The sequence below is a fragment of the Petaurus breviceps genome, unplaced genomic scaffold (genome assembly GCF_028583685.1).
Source record: "Petaurus breviceps papuanus isolate PSGF00001 unplaced genomic scaffold, PetGlider_PUasm1.0 174, whole genome shotgun sequence".
NCBI classification, from domain to species: Eukaryota; Metazoa; Chordata; class Mammalia; order Diprotodontia; family Petauridae; genus Petaurus; species Petaurus breviceps.
The window spans coordinates 31,928,274-31,953,632 of NW_027185761.1; the positions used below are offsets into that span (position 1 = coordinate 31,928,274).

The 25,359-nt window shown below is 38.6% G+C and overlaps 1 long non-coding RNA gene across 1 annotated transcript in view; it reads right to left on the bottom strand.

Annotated features, from left to right (window-relative positions):
• LOC138158108 (uncharacterized) overlaps window positions 1-21,912 on the bottom strand; it is a 98,374-nt gene extending 76,462 nt beyond the window's left edge. Inside the window, exon 1 of the long non-coding RNA XR_011167556.1 lies at window positions 21,693-21,912. This is a non-coding gene — a long non-coding RNA (uncharacterized lncRNA). The remainder of the gene's footprint in view (window positions 1-21,692) is intronic.
• Window positions 21,913-25,359: the final 3,447 nt, after the last annotated feature.

Here is a 25,359-nt window from a genome sequence, read left to right on the forward strand (position 1 = left end):
GAATGGAAAGAACAAAAATAGCAATTAGAGAGGTGATACCTGATATGAATAAGATTATAAGAGAGCACCTGGCCACCCTGCATGGATTCAGATCACCTGGCCCAGATGGGCTACCTCTTTGGATGCTGAAAGAACTCTTGAGTATGATCACCAAGCTGTTATTAGGGACTTCTCAAAAACTGTAGAGACTAGATGTTTTATAGGACTGGAAAAGGCAAATGTTCCATTGAGAAAGAAAAAGAAAAGAAAATCTTCACACTTTAGACCAAGTAAACCAGACTTTGATTCCAGGCAAAATTCTGGAATATATTTTAAAAGATGTTAGTGAAGATTTAGGAAAGAAAGAGGTGACCACCAAGAGCCAGCATGGCTTCATCAGTAACAAGTTAGTCCACTTAAACCTTGTTTCCTTTTTTTATGGGGTTAATACATAGATCAGTCTGGCAAATGCAATAAATATAATTTGCATTACTTTTAACAAAGCATTTGACAGAATCACTTATATTATTCTTTTATAGAAGATAGAGAAGTATGGTCTAGACAGCAGTCACTTGGATTGCTGAGTGTAGAACAGATTATGACAGTGATATCTGTTTTCTTTGCTGTTATTTACAGATGACTTCCTGAGGCACTCAACCCCCTTAAAGGAAATGGGGCATGCAGAAATAATAAGCATGTCGTTTAATGCCCTATATCACTAAATAAATGTTGCTGCGAAAAAAAAATGCTTTGAATGTTTAGAGTGGGGGCTCCAGAGCACCTTTAAGCCAGGGGCTTCTGTCTTCTCCCCTCAGGTAATAAAGGTATCTGCTGAGTGCCTACTATGTGATCCCTCTGCAGTAGGTATTGGAAACTATAGGGAAGTATGAGGTAAAGTCCAAGCATTCCAGAAACTTGAGCCTCATTGGCTACAAAGTTGGTGATTCAGCGAACATCCTCTCTTGTAAATGAGAGGAAACGAGTGGAAAATGATTGCAGGAAGCAAAGCCATGTAGAGCATCCTCCTAATGAAAAAATTCTTAGGTTAAATTAAGTGGTACAGGGCACCCCAGGAATATTTTTGGAGGCCCATTTGAAGAGGAATGAAAAACCTTAAGAGACCTCTCCAGGGCAGTAGGGTTGGGGGTGCTACAGCTTGGACTTTGATGTTATGTACAATAGTGATGTCATCCTTTGCCCACTTTTTAAGTCTTACTGGATAATCCTGTCTTTTAAGGTTAAAGAATCTTCCCATGGGTGAATTGTGTGACTCTCTGGGGAGGATGAGGGGGACCCAACTGATATCCACATTAATTTTCTATTTCTACTCCTATTATCTAAAGAAGGTATGCAATTGTCATCTTATGTTATTTGAGTTTCATTATACCAGTGTAAGCTTGGTATAATGGTATTAACCCCAGTTAGTATAAGGGAAAACTGAGAATCAGAAAAGTTATCCTTTACATTATCTGATAAATATACCTACATTAAAAATAATTTGGAAGTATTTATTATGAAGTTACAATTTTTCAAATTGGTATAAGAAAGCAAAAATAAGGTAGCTAGAAGAATATCAGCAGTAAACTGATGTGTAACAATTAACTAGAGACCAAACCATAAGTGAATTTAGCTCTCCGTTCTCAAAATCTGGCTTCATCTACTATGTCATTCACATAGAACAAAAGATTTCTTGGCCAGAATGACTGAAGGAAAGTTATACTAAATAAGTGTGTCACCGGGTGTGCCTCTTAAAGATGTGAGAGCTTTGTAATGAGCAGCCCTTTCACATTTCCAGGGCATCAATTGGAAAAAAATAAAACCCTCTCAGGAAAAAAAAAACAAACCCAACTACAAGGTTCCTTGTCTCACATAGCTATGGCCATCTGCCCAAAGTGATCATACAGCCTGGTCATATAATATCCATATCCAAACTATTCAGAACAAAGACCACAATCTTTTTTTTTCCAGTATGACCTATTATTTCACTTAACCAAAGCTGAGAAGAATGTCAAATTGTTAGCAGGCATTCAGACTGTCAGCTCTTCTTTCTAGCTGTTGTGAATAGGCAAAAGTGCCATGCAGTCTTCTCTATTGTGATTTTTAGCAGTGAAGAATTAAGCTGTTAAAGAGTCTTGTCTCTACTCATTACAATTTTTCATCCCCAAATTCATACTCTCTTGTGATACTTCCTGTGTTTCTAGAGGCATCATTTCATCCACAATGAAACTAATTTCCATTTGATTTCTTCCAAAGAGAATTTGATATATTTCCACATATATATTTATATAGTATGTATATATGATCTATATAGTGTACATATATAGCACACGCACGTGTGTGGGGGGGTACTTGGAGTCAGAAAGAGTTAGATTTGAATCCTACCACTGAAAACTAGTTATGTGATTGTAGGCTGCTTTTCTATACCTTAGTTTTATTACCTTTAAAATAGGGAGAATAATAGCTGGAGTACCTTCCTCCCCCTAAAAAAACTAGTTCTGGAGCCTTATTGTGGTTTGAGGGTGATGCTGGGTTCTTCATGGTTATTCTAGTATGGCATGGAGCTAGCACTGGCATTGAGTTTCCTCAAATGATCTGTTTGAACCAGCTGTCTTTTTCCTATTCTGACAAGTTCTACCCATTCTGGAAATAGATAGAGTCTGCCTGCCAAGGACAAATCTTCAAGGGGACATTCTATTCAGGATCTATTCTTATCAATGGGGAGGGAAAGGGGAGGGAGTTCTGCAGGGACACAACTAGTGTGGATCTTGGGGAGAAATGACCATTTTATCTTAGAGTTTATGATCTAGAAGGAGAGGAAAGCTAGGATTAAATTGACATGTACTTTGGATTTTGGAAGAGTATATTTCACAGGATTCAGAAGAAAGCTAGGTAAGATCTCATGGCCTTCATTTCTACTTGGCATGTTAGCTTTGGAGAGATAGTATATTCTTCACAATGACGTTCTAAAGAAAACAAAATGAGAAATTCTCACAAAAAGTAAAAAGAGAGTTGTCTAAAGAGAACAATGTGGATGTACAGGGATCTTGTGAACCTACACACACACACACACACACACACACACACACACACACACACACACAGCCAATAACTTGATCATTTGTCAATGAATTCTTTGACCATGGCTGTTCATGGGGAAAAAAAAATAAAAAATAACCCTCAGTCCTATGCTGCCCTCTTCTGCATCTATAGAGTCAGTGACAGAGAGGCAGAAAAGGGGGCAGAGAATACTAAGGGTCCCAGAATTCTTAGACTGACTATACATTTAACTTGACTATTTGTACTCTAAATGTGAGATTCTTGTTAGATAATCATACTGAGCAGACATACTGCTGTTGGAAAAAATCATATCAATCTTGATATTCTCATTATAAATGAAACTACAAGAGAGAAAGAAGTTGTAGATAAGTGGAAAGATAGCTCAAAGATTCTTCTTGGAGGGGCAAAAAAGAGAATTAACTGGATTGGTTTTCTTATGGCTTTTCCAAAGGCAACTAGAAACATCATTTCACGGGGCATTTGATCATGTCATATTACAATGTTCACAAATATTTAAAAAAAGGCCATCACAAAACAATTGCAGCTTATGCAGCGACATCTACTCTAGAATATGAAGAGGTATAGAAATTATAGAAATAGAATTATAGAAAATTATATAGAAATTCTGTAAGAATGAATTAATTCCCTCCAAATGAAATCAATGTATGCCCTGATACTTGGTAATTTCAATGTAAAGGTGAGAATAAGTGAAGATTGTAAGAAATATGTTAGAATATATGGGCTAGGAATACAGAAGAGAGAAACCAAATATTTATTAACAACATAGAAGACACATGCTATTTGCATATTATGAATACTTTCTTTGAGGAAGGTAGGTGGCAGCAAAGACAGCTAGGTATCACAATGGAAAGAGCACTAAACCAGAAGTCAGGGAAACCAGGGTTCATATATGGCCTCAGATATTTATTGGCTGTGTAACCCTGGCCAAGTCACTTAACCTCTGTCTTCCTCAATTTTTTCATCTGTAATATGGGGATAATAATAGCATATTCCTTCCAAGGTTGTTGTGAAGTTAAAAAATGAGATATTTGTAAAGTAATTTGCAAACCTGAAAGTACTATATAAATGCTATCTAACTGGTAGATGAGAATTAGATAGGCATTGGACATAAGGATTAACATCGCAAATTAACAAGACCAAATAATATCACAAAATCAAATAATTATATTTATTAGACAATAAAAGACTCCTTATTGATGTAACATTATTCCTGAATCACCTATTTGAAGATAGTCAGAAAATTGACTTCTTATGGTAAATATCAAAATTAGTACAAAACCAGAAGAAACAAAATACAAAAAAATGTGAAATGCAAATAAACCAACTGAATTCTGACTTATTCAAACAAGTAACTGATGAAAATTGGTAAAGAGATAGAAGTGACAGAAGCACAAAGTGTAATAATTTGTACCGAAGTTTGATCAGTATGTATTGTCATAAGAGGGAGGCAAGATGAGCCTAAAAAGTACTTTAGCCAGCAAATACTTATTTACCCATTGGAGAGAGATGGTGGCCAAAGGGAACACTGATTCAGAATATAAACTTGTTAGTGAAATCTTATGGAGAAGGATGATTCATATTATCAGCAGCATTGCCTAAGAAAGTAGAGAGGAACAGTAGAGGCTCAATCCAATTTAAAGAAAGATTAGTGTGAAACCCAAATAAGTAAAGTCATCCCAAAGACATTTAGGTATAAAAAATGAGAACAAAAAAACAAGAAAAAAGGGAAAATATTTGCAAAGATTTTTATAACGAACTGTTTTCCAACAAAAATCAGTAGAACCCGTATCCTTAGAAACTAACATTACAGTCTTAGATGGATTTATAGAAGATGTAGAAATGTCACAAAAAAAGAAGAGTACAGAGAAAAGCAGCCAGATTAAATCAATTGTATGTATAGGGGATCCATGCTAGAGTGACATAATTATATAAAGGCATTGAGGGACAGAGTTATAAGGTATTGAAAGAGAGTAATATACCAAAAGAATGGGAGAAAAATCTGATACTTTGTAACAACAATCAATCAACAATCATTTTTATTAAACTCCTGCTATATTCCAGACATTGTAATAGGTTATGGGGATGCAAAGTAAAAAAAAAAAAAAGACAAAAGCAAAAAAACCAAAACCCCCCTAAACCCCCAGTTCCTGCCCTCTGGGAATTTACATTCTAGCTGTGGGGGATAAGTATTTTGTAACATATGCAAAATAAATTCTAGGGGGTGGCCAGGTAGCACAGCGAGTAAGAGCACTGGCCCCAGTGTTGGGATGACCTGGGGGATCGAATCTGGGCTCAGACACTTAGCATCCACCCAGAAACACCTGGTTGTGTAACCTGGAGCAAGTTATTTAACCCCAATTGCTTAGGGGTAGCCAGGTGGCTCAGTGAGTGAGAGCACCGGCCCCCAGTGTCAGGATGACTTGGGGGATCGAATCTGGGCTCAGATACTTAGCACCAAACCCAGAAATAACTGACCGTGTAACCTTGAGCAAGTTACCTAACCCCAATTGCTTTAAATAAATACATTCTAGGTAATTTAGATGGGAAGCAAGGAAATAGGAAACACTAGCAAGGTAACAATGACATTAAATTTTAGATGATCTAGATAAGTTTTGATGGCATCCTTGATGAAGGTATTAAAAGGGAACAGGTAAACTTTTGCAAAGTGTTTCACTGTACAATGACCAAATATTTACCATTTTACAATTAATTTTAAAAATGTAGAAAATATAAGATCCACTGCACTTGCTATTTTTGATTATTAAAAGTAATTTGAAACAAAAAAGGAAAACTTTGCCTTAAAAGTCCTCTCTTTTAGCAAGGTATTTCCTATTCATATATCAAAATATTTAGTAATATTTAAAAGACATGATTTGAAATATGTTTTGTTCAAACAACCCTCTGATGATAACCGTAAGTCAAGGCATAAAACAGAGAGACTCAAGCTCACTAAAAGTGTTCATTCTTGGGATGAAGGGGACCCAGTGAACAGTCTAAGTTGGTGAAGGATTCTCTATGGATAGTGAGGTCTTCCATATGGTCCTATTTGTGGATTACATTGTTATGGTTGCATTAAACCTCAGAATGCCATAGACCTCCTAGAAAAGATATGTAAGTACTTAGGAGAATTTGCCTGTCCATCTACACAGGAAAACCAGATAGATGAAAAATGCCTTTTGCTTAAAATTTAGCATACATTTATCAGGACAATCTACAAAATTTGGACATGAGTATATATATATATACATATATACACACACACACACACAACTTTTTCACATTTATTTATTTTATTTTTAATTTATGGAATAAAACAAGCATTTCCATAACATAGTATAATAAAAATATGATTGCACATGAAACTGCAAATCTATTATGAACAACTTGCTTTTAAAGATATGCTAAAGTTATCATGTAAATTTCTTTTTCCCCTTTTTTCTTCCCTCCCTTCATTGAAAGAAACATCCACACTTAGCAGGTCCCAGATCCACATGATTATTTTAGCACCTACCTCAGAACGTTGTTGTGAAGCTAAAACCAAACAATATATATAAAACACTTTGCAGAATTTAATGTGCCATGTAAATCTCGATGATGATGACAATGGTGATTATGATGATGAGAGGCAGTGTAGTTTATGGATGGAGAGCCAGCCTTGGAGTCAAGATGACCTAGGTCCAAGCCTTGACTTTGACACACACTGTTTGTGTTTGACCCTGAGAAAGTTGCTTATTCTCTCAGCTCTTCTGGTAGCTCTTGTAGACTATAAGCTGCAAAATAGCTGCTAGTCTGCACTGTTGGGGAGTGCCCTAGATGGATGTAGTTATAGGTCTGGACCACAAAAAGGAAAGAAAAAAGATTATTATTCTGTGTAGTCTATCTCAAATGGAACAGTACTGGGAGCCACCACTTTCATGATCTCTGTTAAGGAGATTGCATGAAAATTATAGACTTCAAAAGGAAAGAACTCTTTGTGTGTCTACTTGGTTTACAAATTTCTAGGGGGGAGAGACTCATTATGAGTGTGTTCTGTGCAGCACTTTAGCAGATTGTGGGTGCTTCATAAATATTCCATAGGGTAGGGGAAATGATGCACATTTGAGGCTAAGAGATTGTGACAGATAAATGGAATGTAGAAGGTGAAGATGTCTTTCCAGCAGTCAAATCAACACACGCTGGGATAAAATATTTAACTGTGAGCTTTAGCATTTGGACAGGTTTTAGTGAAGGAGAGACAGGTTCCAGAACCAAATCAAAGGATTGGAATTGGGCAAAATGATGACTGTCACTGAATTTTGCTGCCATAAGCAAATTTGCCAATTCCAGGTAATCCTATGCGTCTCTTGATGATTTCTGAACTGGTGCTGGCATTCTTTCCAGATTGTATCATTCACATGATAAATTCTTTAAATCAAACCTGTGACAGCCAGGGTGGATAACCATAAACAATTTAGAAGTATCTCCTTGAAGGCCAGCTTGGGCAATTATGTTCAAATTATATTTTTATCCAGTTCTTTTATCTTTGTAGGTATGGGTCTGTTTATTTCAATGGTCTTTCTCTTCTATCCACTAGGCTAAGTAAATAATATCAATCCAAAGGTCATGGTTGAGCTTCCTGATTGGTATGATAGGTCTTTATTGGTTCTCAGATGTTCTTTTTTGAGTTTGTTACTATTGATTGTTTGGGAAATTGATTTCCCGGGGACGAATTTTGTAGGGAATGGCAGTTTGTTTTACCTACATGAAGGTAATTGCCAACTCTACAAATTTCTTTAGAGTAAGTGATTATGCAAGAATTTTGCTCTTATTAGTATTATTATTATTTTTCTACAGGGAATGACTGGAGTCTATGATTTCCACAGCAGATACATTTTTCATATTTCTGTTGTGAGTCAAAGAGCTGAAATTATTTGCTGGCACCAATACTAAGGTGCCTGAGTCAGGGCTGTTCAGTGCTCAGTATGAAATCTTGGTTGGTATTAGTTCTCTGCTCTTGGGCTGCTGCTATGCATAATAAGGTTGTTTCTTTTTCAGCTCAGAGTTCAATTCAATTCAGTTTAATTAAAATAATGTCTTTATTTCAGTGCATTAGATGACAGTTCGATACTACCAAGATAGTTTAGAGGTATCTCATAGGGACATAGGAATAATCAACAAAGATCGTATCACAGAAATGTAGATTTAGAGCTGAAAGAGACCTTAGATTATCAACTTCCTCATTTTATAGAGGTGGAAACTGAGGACCAGAAAGATTTTAGTGACTTTCCCAAGTACAGGATCAGATAATCTCAGAATTCTATATTTCAAAGAGACTTCAATAGTTATCTAGTCTAACCCATACCTGAAAAAGGAATGTCTTCTATCTTACATAATACATGTTCATTTAGTTGCTGCTAGAAGATCCCTAATGAGGGAGAAGCCCATTCTAGTCTTAAGAAATCTCAGGAAATCTAACCTGCTTTCAGTTGCATTCTAGAGTTTACCCTTGGACTGAGACAACTCTGGGAGTCAGAGAACTGGTTTCCATTTTCCTCCCTTACTTTTCTCCTTTGGCTAATGCTTGACATTAATATTGTGTATGTCTTCTGTTAAAGCTTTATTTGTCTGCAGACCTAATATGAAGGCGCATTTTACAGGAAAAAGTAGTCATAGGAGAAACAAGCTTCTGGTCTTCATTTTTATTGCCTTCCTTTTCATTACCCTGCCATGTAGGAAGGAATCGATATCTAGATGGCCTGTTCCGAGATGCCCTATCTGGAACTACTTTTAATCATTTTCTGTCATCCTGCCTCAGACACGTACAAGTTGTATGACCTTGGACAAGTCACTCGACATCTTTCTGCCTCAGTTTCTTCATCTGTAAAAGAAGGCAATTGGACATGATACCCTCTAAAGTCTCTTCCAGCTTCAAGTCTTATGTTCTGTGGTCATGGGGATTTGTCTAGGGGCACATAGCCCTGAATTATTTCACTTTATCTTTTGTCAAGAGAATTAACTCCCTCCTACTATGTAACTCAGTCTCCCTTATGGCATAACAATTTGATGCTTCAAATTCTTTAAGAACGATTCAGTCTCATGGTCTATATAGATAAGTTTTGAATTATAGAATGTTGTGACATGTAGACAGCAAACAATATCAAGTGTGAACATAAAGTTTATCCAGGGAGAGAAGAAAAGAACCCCAGAAATTACCAGGAGTGTTTTCCTCTGTTAGTCTCAGATGTTTTCCAGGATAAAACTTTGTAGTTCTGGGGGAAAAAAAATTGAATTTTCAAGAGTGGGGGGGAAAGCATAGAAATGTTTGTTTCTACGACTCCAAAGAATAATGAGAATTTTATCCATCTGGATAAACTCTGTATTAGTTTCTAGACAGATTGCTCCTTCAAATGACATTATGACATCACCTCACCTGTATATTGTCACAAGTTATTCTAGTTTAGTAATAATAGCTAAAATTTGAATTGTGTTTTAAGATTTACAAAGCATTTGCACATATCATTTCACCTGATCCTCTCAACAACCCTGTGTGATCCGTCCTATTATTACTCTCATCTAACATATGAGGAAAGAGAGGCTGAGAGAGTTAAATACCTTGCCCAGGGTCGCACAGTTAGTGTCTGAGGCAGGATTTGAACTCAGGTCTTCCTGCCTCCAATTCCAGTGCATTCTCTGTTGTGTTACTTTGCGGTCTCATCTGTCTAGTCTAATATATACATAAACCTAACCATGTTATTCTTTTATCCACAAACTTTCAGTAGCCCCTATTACCTAAAGTCCTCATCCTAGCCTTCTATGCACTCTGTGTCCTGGATCTCACCTGTCTTACTTCATACTGCTCCTCTTCCTATACTCCATATTTCTGTCAAACTAGACTCCTAAACTATAGATTTCTTGAGGGCAAGGATTGCTTTGTTTCTGTCTTTTTACCCCCGGCATCACCTACAGTGTCTTGTATGTATACAACAGGAGCTTAATAAATACTTAAGCATTTACATAATTTTAGGTAGCCTAAGTTTATTCATAGGGAAGCAGTATGGCATAGTGGATAGAGAGCTGATTATGGAGTCAGAAAGTTGTGTCTCTGATGCATAATTAGCTGTGTGACCTTGAGCAAGTCACTTAATGTGTCAGCTCCCCAGGCAACTCTTTGATCTGATTAGTAATTCTCTATACACAGTTAATTTGAATTGAAAGAGAGTCTCCATAATGGGCGGTTTCCACAGGTTCAGATCAATCTGACTTGATACTGATCAAGCCACCCACACCAGAGTAACAAATACTTGTTTACAGGCAAGATTTAATGCTTACTGGTTTTTGTTTGTGCTGTTATTTATGTATATTGTGTTCCTTCTTTTTAGATTTTAAATTTAAGAAAGTTAAGAAGCCTGCCTTCTCATTCTTTTTTAACTTTTCACCACTTGTTGCAAAGCTCTGACTACTGTGGGTACTTAGTCAATAGGACTGAGTAAGTGACAGGCAAAACTCATTCATTCACCAAATATCTTTTGAAATGTATCCTATGCAGTGCACTGCTTTAGGTACTATGTGATGTTGTAATAGTAATGAAATTTAAAGATCCCCCTGTATTGGCTTGGTTTTTGGTTTGATTGTGTTAAAACCCAGAGCTTGTGAATCCCACTTGTGGGATGGACTTGTTGATGTGGAAAGAGAGGGCTGAACTGGGAGGAGCTGGTGACATAAATTTAGAGAGACACAAGAAAAGGGAGAGGCAGAAGAACTGTTTGGAAGCAGCACCTTGGAGGCAGAGAGAGACTGAGAGAATTGCTGAGGGCCACTTTGAATTGCCCAGGACTTTTGAGAGCTGCCACCCAGAGCTGCCAAGGACTGAGGAGACATGGCTGTTATGCTGGTACTTTGTCTGTTATGATGTTGTTTTGCCAGATTTGTCCTCTGGTAAAAGACAGTCCTGTTGTGGCAGAGTACTTGGGACCTTGCTGTTGGTTCAGAGCTCCTGAGACTGTTCTGCTGACAGAGAGTGAATTCTGTCCACTGGTGAAGGACAGTGCTGTTGTTGCAGAAGTTTTGGAACCTTGCTGTTGGTTCAGAAGCCCTGAAGAAGGATTTTCTTGTTGTATGTTTACAGAAATCCTGGAAGGGGGTTTTGCTAATGTTTTCAGGGGTCCTAGGACTGTTCTGCCAACAGAGAATGAATTAATGAAGAGACTGGCAATGTATCTTGTGGCCTTGCTAAGCTTTGTCTCCCCAGGAACAAAGATTGCTGAGAACTTGCCTCATGTCAAGATGAAGAAAAGACCTCCATTTGGGTATTAAATGCTGTGCTTAAGCTTGTTGTAACTCTGGGGTAGATTCAATTGTGATCCAAGGGTGGGGAACTTTTGACCTTTTTGTGCTCTGTGATTGAACAAATGAATGTACTTTACTTATGATTGGAAACTAATCTCCATTTGAGAACAGGGGCTTTGTGAAGGACTAAATGAATGTACAGCCTAGGGGTGGAGTAGTACTTAGAAGAGGGTCTTTGGGATTGATTAAATGAATGTAATGTCCAGGGGTGGGGTAGTACTTGGAGATTATAGAATTACACTTGGTAAATGCTGTATTTTGCATTATGCTATGTTTTGATTCTGTCTGTTCTTAATTTGTCACTGAATAAAATGGAGGGCACCTATGCTGGTATTTTGAACCTTGGGAATTTGCCTTTGCTTGGTATTACAGATATACACTTGAAGAGCTTACAGTCTAATAAGGTTTGTAATAAAATTCATTTTCCTGCAAGTGTAAGATGCTAAGTGATGGATGTCCTTATGGCAAGTATTCAGTCTCATTCTCATGGGTACCCACCACCACCACCAATGCCAATCATAAACAGTCCATTCTTTAGTTAGTGGACTTCATAAATGTCTTTGGATAAAAAAAATTGACATTACATTGAATCTAAATTTATTGTGATGAGCCTTTGATTTCTTAACTAAGCCGTTACTCAGAAGACAGACACATTTCATTACAAGACCTATACTCAGAAGGTCTGAGAACTAGAGCTAAAAGAAGCCATAGAGATTATTTAGACTCACTCCCTTATTAAGAACATTTTTTTTCAATTAACAAGTATTTATTTTTCTCTACTACTCCCTTCATGGAAAATAAATAAAATCAGGACCCTTGTAACAAATACGGATAATCAAATTTAAAAAAATTCTTCATCAGTCTGTACAAAAATGTTTGTCTCATCCTATGTCTTGAGTCTGTTACCTTTCTGCCAGGAGGTGTGTAGCATGCTTCATCATTGGTATTTGGGAAAGTCAACCTTCTCTCCAATAATTCTTCAGAGGAGTAACTTACTCTAGGACAGGTAGTTAGCAAGAGGGGTAACAGAACTCAGATCCTCTAATTCCAGAGCCAAAGCTCATTCCACTGTGCCAAAGCATTCTCTGCTTTGTAAACCCTCCCAGAGCTTGGACTCTTCTAGAGAGTAATTTTAGAGACCTCAGGATCCCTGCCATATTACAATGAAACCTGGGCTTTCATTGAGAATGAGGGTCAAAAGATAATTTAAAACTAGCTGTTAGGTTTTACATTGCCATGTATTCTTCACAACTTCAGGGGATAAGAACAGCAGGTATTATTATGCCTGTCTTCAAGATGAAGAAACCAAGGGTCAGGGAAGTTGTTTTTCCCAAGGCCATATAGATAGAAGTATCAAAGGCTCAAGTAGAATCCAACTTTCACTTGATTCCTAACTCTGTGCTCTTTCTAAGGTATCACATTTCCTCTTAAGCATCTAGGTAATGTTAGTGGATAGAGTATTTGACCTAGAGCCAGGAAGACTGAGGTTCAAATCCTGCCCCTGACTCTTACTAGCTGAGTAACCAAGGGTGTACTAGTTGTTGTTTTCTAAGAGGACCATGGGGACGGTCTTGACTTGTGCATAAATTGGATTTAAAAGATATTTAAAATCATCAACCTCATGCTTCCTTCCAGAGGCATCAAAGTCTAGGGGAAAAAGTCAAGATGACTGGTGATGGCTGGGGTTACAGTGGGTGACCTTGGTGTCTTTGATATGTGACCAAGCTCTAAGTACTTCACAAGGCCTGTTTCATAGCTGTTGGAGCAAATTGTTCTCATCCTCCCATTCTTCTGGGGGAAGTCTTCATGTGCTTGGGATAGAGACCCCCTAACTCACCAACGGGTTTGAGACCTGTCAGTTACCCTCAACCTGCTTTAGCCTGTCTGCTGGTGATGGATGATCTACATGCTAAGCTTCTTGGAGCCACAGGTGAGAGTTGAGTGCTTAGTGGACATTGAAGGTAGATGTCTAGCAACCAGCTCTCTGGAAAGAAGTCAACAGAAATGTACGCTGGGCACATTTTTAAGTTTAATCTACATTAATGTTTCCCCTCTCACTTTCTAAAATCTAGAGAAGCAACAAAATAATAAATCAAGCCCTGATTTCTAGCATTTGGCCAATTTCTAAAGGTGTAAATGTTCACATTGAAAATTGATCAGTTGACATGAGTCAATATGAGCTGGTTCCATCACACTCCTATGTGTGACCCTGGACAAGTCATTTAACAATTTATCCACATCAGTTTCCTCATTTGGAAAATGGGGATAATAATGGCATCTACCTCACAGGGTTATTCTCAGGATCAAATAAGATAATATCTGGAAAGTGCTTGGTAAACCTTAAAAGATCTCTCTAAATTCCAGCTCTTATTGAAGTGTTAAGAGATCTCTCTAAAGCACTCTAGGAGATCAGAAAGTGAGAAGTCATTTCAGGGCTCTAGAAATGGGAGGGACCAGAGAGGTCATCTAGTCAAAACTCTCTCACTTTACAGATGGGAAAACTGAGGCTCCAGGGATACTGGGGCCTCAGGACTGTACTGTACTTCCAATTAGGATTGCCGGGGAATGGGTCATGGATTATGTGGCCATTTGAGTTCAGCCTTGAATGGAGGGCAGAATTGTGCTAGGCAGAGTAGGCACTGTTCCATACTGGTTCCATGTAGTGCCTTGGATTTAAACCGATGGAACTTTGATCTCAAGGGCCTCAAAAGTGCATAATTTAAAAAAGGCACTGATAACTGGACAAGATTTATTGGTACATTTTTAGAGAATTAACACTCCCAATTAATAGTGACAGTCATTAAGCATTGGTACCTAATGAACTACATCTCCTAGGTAGAAGGGGAGAGGGGCAGGTCTTTGTCATTCAGCCCATGACACTCATTCTTCTGGTTCTCTTACTGATCTTATTATCTCTATTCTCTCCCCTCTTCCCAAGACACCCCTAGAGGACTGCCTTTTTTTTTTACATGGGTACAGAAGTACATTTTGGGAAATTTGCGCTATAAAGTCATAGGGGATTCATGGACTTGGAGAGAAGGGGAATGAGGATTTGTAAAGTGCCTACTATTTGCCAGGTACTGCGCTAAGTGTTTTTTTTCCCATAAATAGTATCTCATCTGATCCTCACAACAATCCTGAGAAGTAGGTGCTATTATTATACCCATTTTATAGATCAAGAAACTGAGGCAAACAGGTTAAATGACTCGCCCAGGGTCACATAGCTAGTGGATATCTGAGGCTAGATTTGAACTCAGGTCTTCCTAACTCTAAGCTTAGTACTCCATCTCCTGTACCACCAATACTTACACATACACACACACACACACACACACACACACACACACTGTTCTAGAAATCTTAATGCAGTATACAAACATACATACATATACATGTTTGTGTGTATATTTACAACTTTTTACATACACACAGTTTAGCTATATTTATATACAGACATATATACATATTTCCCTTTATATGTTTATACGTATATAGTTTTCCATCAATTTGGGCAGTTTCTTGGCTTGTCCTTCATAATATTGCCTACGGTCATAGCCATGCTAGATATGAATATATAGATATATTCACACCTGTGGATAAATATATACATATGCACATATATGTACATAAATTACACTAAGATTTTAGGGCATCTTTTGTGTGAGTTCAGATCTAGCTTAGTTCAAATCTAGCTGTGTTACCCTGGGCAAGTCACTTAACCTTGGTACACACACATACATGCACACACAAATGTATACACATGCATATGTACACAGACAGACATACACACAGAGACCTTTTCTGCAAAATGTTAGCTCTTTGAATATCCCCAGTGACTAACACAGTACCTGGCCCACCAGTGGGTGCACAGTAGTTGGTTGATTTGATTGACTAAAAGATGCAATTTGAGTATATCAGGAACTTTTCTCCATGGACCATTACTATTACTGTGTCTCAAAAGTCAGAATAAATTAGTTTCATATGTAAAATGAAGGAACTGGAATAAGTGGCCACTAAGGTTTCTTCCAGTTCTGATTCTTGGATCTGAATATCCTTTGATTAAGGCAAAATTTAATTCATCATAAGAGGCATTTCCTCTGTGTGCTATACTATGTTAGGGGTTGTGAGACAAAGAAGGCCCTGACTTCAAGGATCTGACAACTAATGGGTATAAAAAGACATCCCCACATAAGACAATAGGAGACCAATACAAAATATTGGGGCTATAAGAGTTTAGAAGAGAGAGATATTAATGAGGACTAGGCTATGTGACCTCGAACCTGAGAAAGCATCAGGGAGGAGGAGAGACTTGAGTTGGGCCAAGAAAGATAGATCAGATCTCGGTAGACAGAGAGGAAAAGGTAAGAATGTTTGAAGTGGAGAAAACAACATGATCATATGCTGCAAGTCTGGAATATAGAACATGGAGTTTCTTGGAAGTAAGAGTCGAGAGACAGATATTGCTACAATGGAAGGAGAAAGGGAGCAGTCAGATATCCCATACTTCAAAAATATCAGATGTATCTTTGCTCTGAGAGAGGCAGCATGGCCTAATTGATCGAGAACTGGCCTGGTAGCCAGGGAGACCTTGGTTTGGATTTCTCTTCCAACTGTATGACCATGGTAAGTCACCTAACCTCTCAGTCCTCCCCATGACATCCACAAATTGCATTGATAGCAGAGTTTCCTTGCCCACAAGTTCTCTATAGTAATGAAATCATGGATCCAGTCCCTATCTTTCATTTTCCTTACTGAGGAGCTGATTTGACCTCTATCCATGGGCAGCTAGAAAATTCCCATCTGCTTCTGTCCTGGTGAAGTTTCTATTTTGAGGGTCAATCTTGTCTTGCTCAAAACTCTCTGACCTGGACTCCAGGGTCTCTTATCTGACGCTATATGTGTGGCAGAAGTCCACATTTCCTTACCCTGAGGCTGGTGTTCAGAGGTCCTCACAAAAAGAATCCGATGTTGTTGATTTAAAGTCAGCCTGCCTTCATGACCTCTGGCTATTGACTCTGTTTAGCTGCCTTGACTCCTGGTTTCCCTTGAGACTTCGATTTGGGTTTGGGCCAATCTCTATTTACCAGTTCTGATCCTGACTGTATAATCCCCTTAAAGTCCTTCTCTTCCTTCAAGACTCAGTTCAGATACCATCTTCTGTATGAAGACTTCTCTGATCCCCCAAACTGTTAGTGTGCTTCCCTCCCCAATTATCTGGTATTTGCCAAATACCTATACACATATACATACATACACACATACATACATATGCACACATATGTATTTATTTACTTTATATTTATGCTTTATATATTTGTATATGCACTTTTATATAGCACACTCTAATATCCCATTAGAATGCAGGCTTCTTGCAAATTGGAATGATTTCATTCTTTGTTTTTGTATCCCCAGTGCTTAGTATGCAGTACCTGGCACACAGTAGATACTTTAATAATTGCTTGACTGATCACAGATGGGGAAAATAGCATAATGATGCCTGAAGGTGCTGCCAACTACCTCTTATCCTCTAACCCCCCATCATCCATATCAAGGATTCCTAACCATAGGTGCTCTCCAGGGTTCTGACTTAGGTTTCCATCTTCTCCCTTTACACTTTCTCTCTTAATAACCTCATTGGCACCCATGGGTTTAACAGTCATCTACATATGGATGATTCTCAGATCTCTATAGACAGCCCCAGTCTCTTCCCTGAGTTTTAGCTCTACATATCAAATACCTATCAGAAGTCTCAAATTGAATGTGCTGGAGACATCTTAAACTCAACATGGCCAAAACACATTAGCTTTCATCCTAAGCCATTCGTTCTTTCAAACTTCCCTATTTCTCTTGAAGCCATCCCCTTCCTTTCAATGTCACAGGTTCCAATGGCAAGATAAGCCATTGTCTTTAGCTTCTCACTCTCACTCACCCCACATGTCCTTTCAGATTCACGAGACTATTGCAATAGCCTCCTAATTGCACTCCTTGCCTCAAATCTCCCCCCAGTTTAGTTCATCTCACATAATGCTGCCAAAGCAGTATTCCCTAAATGCAGTTATGACCATGTGACTCTATTCAGTTTAATTCCAGGGGCTTCCCATGACCTGTGAGATAAACTATGAAGTTCTGGTTAACTTTTGAATTCCTACACGATCTGTCCCCAATCTATTTTTCCAATCTTACTGGGCTCTATTCTGCTTTGCCTTCTCTTTGTTTCTCCTACACAATATTCCTTCTCTCATCTCCATGCTTTTTGCAGAGGACAGCTCACATTTCAGGAATATTCTCATTGTTCGTCTCTGCCTCATAGAGTTTGGCCCTTCTTTTAAGATACAGTTCAACTACCATCTTGTTCAGGAAGCCTGTTCTGTTCCCCATGACTGCTAGTATCATCTCTCCCTAACTACTTTGTGTATACTTGAATTTGTTAACTGTGTTTATGTGATATATTGACATATTTACATGTACTTGTTGCCCACCCCATTAAATGCAAGTTCCCTTACATGAGCTGATGCAAAGTGAACTGTACTGTGTACAAAGTAACAGCAACATTGTAAGATGATCAGCTGTGAATGGCATAGCTATTCTCAGCAATGCAATGATCCAAGACAACTCTGAAAGACTTATATTGAAAAATGCTGTGTATCTCCAGAGAGAGAACTAATGGTATATGAATACAGATTTTTTTAACTTTATTTTTCTGGAGGTTTTTTTTTGGGGGGGGGGGGGCTATCTTTTCTTTCCCGTCATGACTAGTATGGAAATGTTTTGCATGACTACATAGGTATAACCTATATCGAAAAGCTTGTCTTCTCAATAAGGAGGGCTGGGGAGGGAGGAAGGGAGAGAATTTGGAACTCAAAGTTTTACAAACGAATGTTAATTGTTTTTATATGTCACTGGGGGGAAATGAAATACTAAATAAAGTTTACAAAAAAAAGAAATGCAAGTTCCTTGAGAACAGCAATTGTTTCTGTCTTGGTACTTGTATCCTAAGTATCAAGCACAGTGCCAGGCACAAAGAAGATGCTTAATACTTAATGGTTGATCAGTCTAATCAGAAATCAAACCCCATACATTTGGATGGATCTTCATTTTAGAAAAACTACTCTTGGCCAGTACGTACACCACAGATGTTAGGATGGCTTTTCTTTAGAATACTTCTCTTTCCTTTATAAATGTAAGACTCTCTGATATTTCATATTTTTCCCAGCCTAGAGATGAAATATGTTTTTGCTTTAATTATGGAAAGTTGAACTTTCATCCCTACTTAATTGAGACTGGCTAATTTGTACTTTGATCAGCAGATCAAATGTCATGAAATCATTTTAAAAAAGCAGATCCTCTTGAGTAGCAGAGAAAACAACCATTATTTTACAGACCTTTACAATTATCATTATGGGCAAATGCTGGCATTTCGTGATGATTATTGCCAATAAATGATGACTGATATGGTTGGGAAAGTATCACAAGAAGTGTTATTTCTGTGTGGTGTGTGAGTGTGTGTGTGTATGTGTGTGTGTGTGTGTGTGTGTGTGTGTGTGTGTGTGTAGGCATGAGACAACCAAGACATATTGCAGAAGGGAGTGCAATGAGAAGATAGCCGCCTGCTTTGTGGGCACACAGTTTGAATGACAATTAGAGATCAACAGATCATTATTTTCTCTGCAAGGAGAGGGGAGCTCAGAAATGCCAGCACTTGTCTCTTGATCACTTTGCATTCCAACTACAACACAAAAAGGGGAAATGGGATTTTATTTTATACCCTCAAATCATATCTTCTTCAGACCCCATCCTTATCATGGGTTCTCTGTAATCACAGGACAGTCACGTCTAAATATTGTCTTTAGTGGGAAGGTGCTCTAGAGGCCCAAATGGCTCTTATGGCTGTAACTGCTGTTCCTTTGATAGTGGGGATGGGTTCTGGTCATTGATTTATTATAAACTTGGAAATAGTCAGCAATCCACAGGACCTGTTATGAGCTCTGTTCCAGTAGGAAAGAGCATGGACTTGATTTTACTGCCTAGTTTGATGCAACCCAGGAAAACTTTCAAGAGGACTGCTAGACAGTGAAACCTTTTTGATACACTAGCTCAAACACATACATACACACACATCAATAACAACAAACATTTTTCAAGGCTGATTAACCCTTTAAAAATGAGCACTTAACAAATTTGTGTATGAACATTCCATCACATTAGTGAAACTACCTCAGAAAGCAGCATGGTGTAGTTGCAAGTCTATTGATTTGTACAATCAGAAAGCTTGGGTTTCTAATCCTGTCTGCATTTTTTGCTAGCTGTATGCACCTGAGCAAATCACTACCTCTCTGGGCCTCAATCTCTCTTCTATAAAATGAAGCAGGGAATTGAAGTAACTGGGGTAATATAGTAGAAAGAGCAGTGGACTTGGAGCTAGGAAGGCCCAAGTTCAAATTTGGTCTCACTTATGTAATAGCCACACGACTCTGCACAAGTTATTCAATCTCTCTCTTATTTATAGTTTCATTAACTCTCTAGTGGGGGTGATGATAATACCTGGAATTAGATGGTGCAGTCGATTGGGCCACTGGGCTTGGAATCAGGAAGACCAGAGTTCAGATCCAATCTCAGACATTAGCTGTATGACTCTGGGCAAGTCATTTTACCTCTGTTTAATTCAGCTTCCTCAAATGTAAAATGGGGATCATAATAGTGTCTATCTCCTAGGGTTGTTGTGAGGATCAAATGAGATAATATTTGGAAGAGTGCCTAGCATAGCATCTGGTACATAGTCCATGCTATGTAAATGTTTGTTTTCTTCCTACTTTTCCTTCTAGAAGTTTCATCTACGTTCTTAACCCATAGTTTCCAAAGTGAGGATTGTTGCTGTTGTTCTTTGTCTTTCATCCTTGGAGAGGACCATGACTTCAGGAAGGTGATGTCATCACTTGCCAGAGAATTGGATTTAAGTGAGGGAGGACTGTGCAAAGTCACGAACCTCACTTTCTCCTCCAGAGTCATCTGGGTCCAGTGGCAAGATCAGGATGACTGAAGATGGCCCAGATGCATTGGGAGACCTTGGCCCAACTAGGGGGCCTTGAAATGATTCTAAAGGGGCCATGGCATGACAACTGGATTCATCCCACCTCCATGATCATACCAAACCACAGGGCAAATCTCCAGCATATCTGCACCATTCTTTTCAAACATTAAGAAACAAGACTCCCCAGTTATTCCCTTTCCTACAGGAATCTCAATGTCTCCTCTTCTGCACAAAGTATTGACCCTTCTGGGTAGTTATAACTTTATTGCATAAGCTGCAACTGAAACAAAATTACCGTGCTTCCTCCAGTGTACCACATTGTGGTATCCAGAGTACCTTGTGTATATGGCAGGCACCATGAGGGATAAGCCCTATACTCCAGAGCAGTGGTTGATAGGAGCCCCAACTCAGCCACTCCTTTTTAGTTTGGGTGGGTCAAAGTGAGCCCCAGATGATGAGTACACTTGGATAGGAAGCATCTGTCCTGTTTATATTAATGCCCCCCCAAAACACCCCTTTTTCAAAATCTCAATTTCTGTCAGATACCTCCATCCTCCCAAGATCCCATCTACTTAACCCTTTAAACTTTGTTCCTCAGTCAAATGAAACTGCTCCCTTCAAAGGTAACAACAATTTCTTAATTGTCAGATCTGGTGGCCTTTTCTTAACTCTCATGTTTCTTGACTTCTCCCTACCACTTGATACTGTTGATCACCTCCTTGTGAATACTCAGTCCTTTCTAGGTTGCTTAAAACATGCAGGTGAGCCACCTGTAAAAACCTGTCATATCTGAACACTTAAAAATTGGAAACAAAATGGTCTAATCTACTTCCAAGTGAATAGTTTCAGTGAGTTTTGAATCTGTAGTAATATCTTACAATTCATTTCTCAGAACAACAGAAGTGACATCAGAGAAAAGGCAAAACTATCCATGATTCTCCACTGTTTAATTGTTAGGCCCCTCCGAGGTCTCACTCCAAACTACTTTCAAGCCTCTTCTTCACATACTCTGTATTCTAGCCAAACCAGACAACAAACTATTTCTTGAATTTAACATTCAATCTCCCACCTCCAAACATTTGAACAAGCTTTTTCCCATGACTGGATGTATTCTCTCCTCATTTCAACCTTTCAGAATCCTCATATACCTTCAAAGCTTAGCTTATTTTTCAGCTCCTCTAAGTAACCCTTTTAGAACTCCCCAGAAGTATTTCCTCCCCCTTCAAGTCTTTGGCACTTCGTCTGCTCTCTCTTTGATTCTGTCACATCATATTGTACTTACATGACTTAGAATATTGGCAGCTGTCTCTTCCCAATCAGAAGAATATTAATTCTTTGAGAACAAGGCCTGCATTTTTTCTTCGATGTGTCTTTAGCACCTATGACAGTGCCTTGCATATAGTAAGGGTTTAAGAAAAGTTTTGCTGAATTGATTTGTTGAATTGAAGTATCTCTAGTCCAGGGCAGGAAGCCAGGGCAAGCATTTGGAGATACTCTGAGTCTCCAGTGAGTTGGTCCTTGGTTGGAGGTTATGACTCATACTCACTCTATGCCAATCTGCAGTATCTCTTTGTCTCAATGACGAAATGGCTATTTTATCCATTCATTATTCATTTATTTATACCCTATGTGTTTCCTAGTAGCCTTGGAATGTAGCCTTGACTCTGTGATCATTTGCATCTATTGAGACTCTGATTCAGAAAACAAAACCAACCCCCTCCCCCAAACTGTGACTTTGAAAGAGCCTTGGATGGGAGAGGAAAGAAACCTGATTTCTGCCTCTGGTTCTGTCACTACCCAGATGTGTAAAGCATGGCAGGCTGCTTCCCCTTCAAAGAGCTAAGGGGAAGTGACTAGATGATCGCTAAAGTTCCTGCCAGCTTTAAATCTTCTATTACTGAATGTTATGATCCTGTGATTTACTAACAATGCTTTTGAACATGTGGACTGTGGGATTTTCCCTGTTCTTTGACTAAAAGAGAGCCTTTCAATGGAGGTCTTTAGACAGAAACTGGATAGCCTCTTCTTTAATATGCTTGGGGGGAGGGGATTCTTTTGGGAGGGGGTGGGCCAGGAGGTGTCTGAGATGCCTTTAAACTAGAAAATTCCATGATCATGTGACTTCACAGCCAACTATTCTGTGCGCTTATTTAATTTATTGTATATTTAATTCAGTTCATCGGTTTGTCTCGGGAAGCCTGTGAAATCTTACTTTCCTTCACACTCTCCACTCATGGGTTAAATCAATTGAGAAAATGAAGAAAGGCAGCATTGTACATTGTACAGAGAGGGAACTCTGGAGGGCAGGAGCTGGCAAGAGATACTGTATCTCAGTGTCGTTGACTTCGTACTTCTAGTGCTTACCATAGTGCCTGCCACATAGTATTTGCTTAATGAATATTTATTTGCTGCCTGATCTGGTTTCAAATCTCACTTTTACCATTTCCTCACCATTTCACCTTGGGTAATCTTCTTCCTCTATCTGAGACTCAATTTCCTCATCTGTAACATGAAGGAGCTGGACTAGTTGGCACTATGGAGAGCATACTGGGCTTAGAGTCAGGAAAATGTGAGTTCACATCCAGCCTCAGATATTAGCTGCATGACCCTGAGAAAGTCACTTAACTTCTCTGAGTTTCCGTTTCCTCACTTATAAAAATGAAAGTTGGTCTCTAATTTCTCTTTCCACTCTAAATCTAGGTCATTGTTTTAGGAGAAGAGGGATAAGTCCAACTGGAGCCCATTCAGTTCTTTGTCCATGCAAAAGATGAAATCTCTGACTTTCGAGCAGCAGTATATGACCTGTATATGATCACGGAACCACTTAAAATGCCAGAAACATCGAGCAGGATTATTTAGAAATAGCTGCAGTGATTATTTAGAAATAGCTGCAGTGTATGGTCTGTTAATTAAGTTGGTATGCTTCTATCTTGTTTATCCATTCAAAGAATTTGTATCATTGGCGAGTTTGCTTATCTGTGTCCTCTTTTGGTCCAGAAACCTTGAAGTACAGAACCTTGTCATAGCGTCATCGATCCAGAGCTGAAAGGAACTTCCAAAACAATGCAGTCCAAACCCCTAAGTATAGATGGAGAAACTGAGACTGTTAAGGCTGTGACTTGTCCAGGCTCACTCAGGCAGTAAGCATCAGAGATGCGGATTGGAACCCATGTTGTCTGTTTTTTCTCCCTCTCACTTCTACCCCCATAATAGAAAAAAAAGAAAAAAGAAAACAAAAACTTTGTCAAAAATATGCACAGTCAAGCAAAATCAATTCCTGAATTGGCCATGATATAGAAATATAAGTACATATATACACATACACATGCATGTGTGTTTCATTCTGCATCCCGAGTCAGTCCATCGGCACTCTCTGAGAAGGTCGGCAGCATGGCTCATCTTTAGTTCTCTGGAATCACAGATGGTCACTATGTTCTTCCAACTTCATAAGTTTTTCAAGCTTTCCTGCCTTTACAATGTTGTTATTCTGTAAGTTGTTTTCCTGGTTCTGCTCGCTTCCCTTTGCCAATAGCACAATAGTATTCCACTCCATTCACAATACCATAATTTGTTGGATCATTCTCTGATTGATGCCCTCCCTGGGTTTCCTGTTCTTTGCCACTATGAAAGGGACTGCTATCAGTATTTTTGTACTCAGGGCTTTTCTTCTACATTCTTTGCTCTCTTTGGGGTAAAGGCCTATTATTCTTGTTCATTTCTTTCAGTCATGTCTGATTCTGTCAGACCCTACTTGGGTTTTATACTGTAGTGGTTTGCCATTTCCTTTTCCAGATAATTTTACAGATGAGGAACTGAGGCAAATGGTGTTAAGTGACTTGTCCAGGGTCATACACCTAGTAAGTGTCTTAGGGCAGATTTGGATTCAGGAAGATAAGACTTACTGACTTTAGCCTGGCACTTGATCCGCTACACCACCTAGCTGTAGGTGTACTGGCTTAGTAGTGATATCACTGGGTCAGAGGGTGTTCACAGTTTGCTAATTTTGTGGGCATAGTTCTAAATTGCTTTCCAGAAGAGTGGGGCCTTTCACAACTCCACCAACAATACATTAATGTGCTTATTCTCCAATGCATTAGAGAATTCAACTCTCCCCTCCAACATTTGTTATTTTCCTTTGTGTCAACTTTGTCAATTCCTTGTGTGTGAGGGAGAACCCAAGAGCTACTTTAATTTGTACTAATTATTATTAGTAATTTGAAGCATTTAAAAATATGATTGTAGATAGTTTGTATTTATTTTTTCCTTTGCAAACTACCTCTTTATAACCTTTGGCAATTATCAAGGCAATAACAAATTATTAAGTACTTACTATGCAATGCAAATATGAGTAAAGAGAAAGATAGTCCCTGTCCTTAAGGAACTTGCATTCTTTTGGGGGGATATAATACATTAAAGGCAAAGGGAAGGTGGGCTGTGTGAGAGTAGGTTCATCAATTATCGTTGGGCTTTTGTTCTTATAAATTTGAATCATTTCCTTATAGCTAGTACCCTTTCCACTATACTATGGCCTCCCCACTGTAAGGATGCTCTTAGAGGATGGGAGACTCAGAGGGGCTATGGGGATGGTTTTTCCTTCTAATCCTGGCCATCTGTAATGCCAAGCACAAGCAACTTCCAGGTTTGGATTATGAGCATAGCAAACTCTACTTATTCAGTGAGAGATTAACGCAAAACATTCACAGAAAATCAAAATATAGCATTCACCATATGTAACTCAATTTAGTAAGTCCTCGATTTAATCACAAAGTACTATGGTCCAAGTATTCCATTACTCAGCAGTTGCATTCATTTAGTCAATCACAAAGTCTTCTTTCTATTCAGCTGGAGATTAGTTTCCAACCATAAACAAAGTACATTCATTTGGTTAGTCACAAAGTACAAAAATCAAAGTACTCCACCCCTGGGTCACAACTGAATTACAGTTATCA